This window comes from Otolemur garnettii, unplaced genomic scaffold (assembly GCF_000181295.1).
Source record: "Otolemur garnettii isolate 467f Iridium unplaced genomic scaffold, OtoGar3 scaffold00027, whole genome shotgun sequence".
NCBI lineage: Eukaryota > Metazoa > Chordata > Mammalia > Primates > Galagidae > Otolemur > Otolemur garnettii.
Window position 1 is genome coordinate 15,998,857 of NW_003852422.1, and position 249 is coordinate 15,999,105.

Genomic DNA, 249 nt, shown 5'->3' on the forward strand with positions numbered 1-249 from the left:
GGCATGGATGTGAACAGATGTGATCTTACAGACACCCCCTCCCCTTGGACCACTTCTCGATGCTGCCGGCCCCCAGTTTTATTTGCTTGACTTGTTCTTATAAAGGAAGTCAATAAAGTCCAGTGAGATCTCAAAGCATCTTCACGCACCTGAAGAGTTCCCGCCCAAAGACCCACCAAAAAGAACAGAATTGAATTCTTATCAACTCTACTGCCAGTATCTGAGGAGATCCAGTTTAACTGGTGTCAT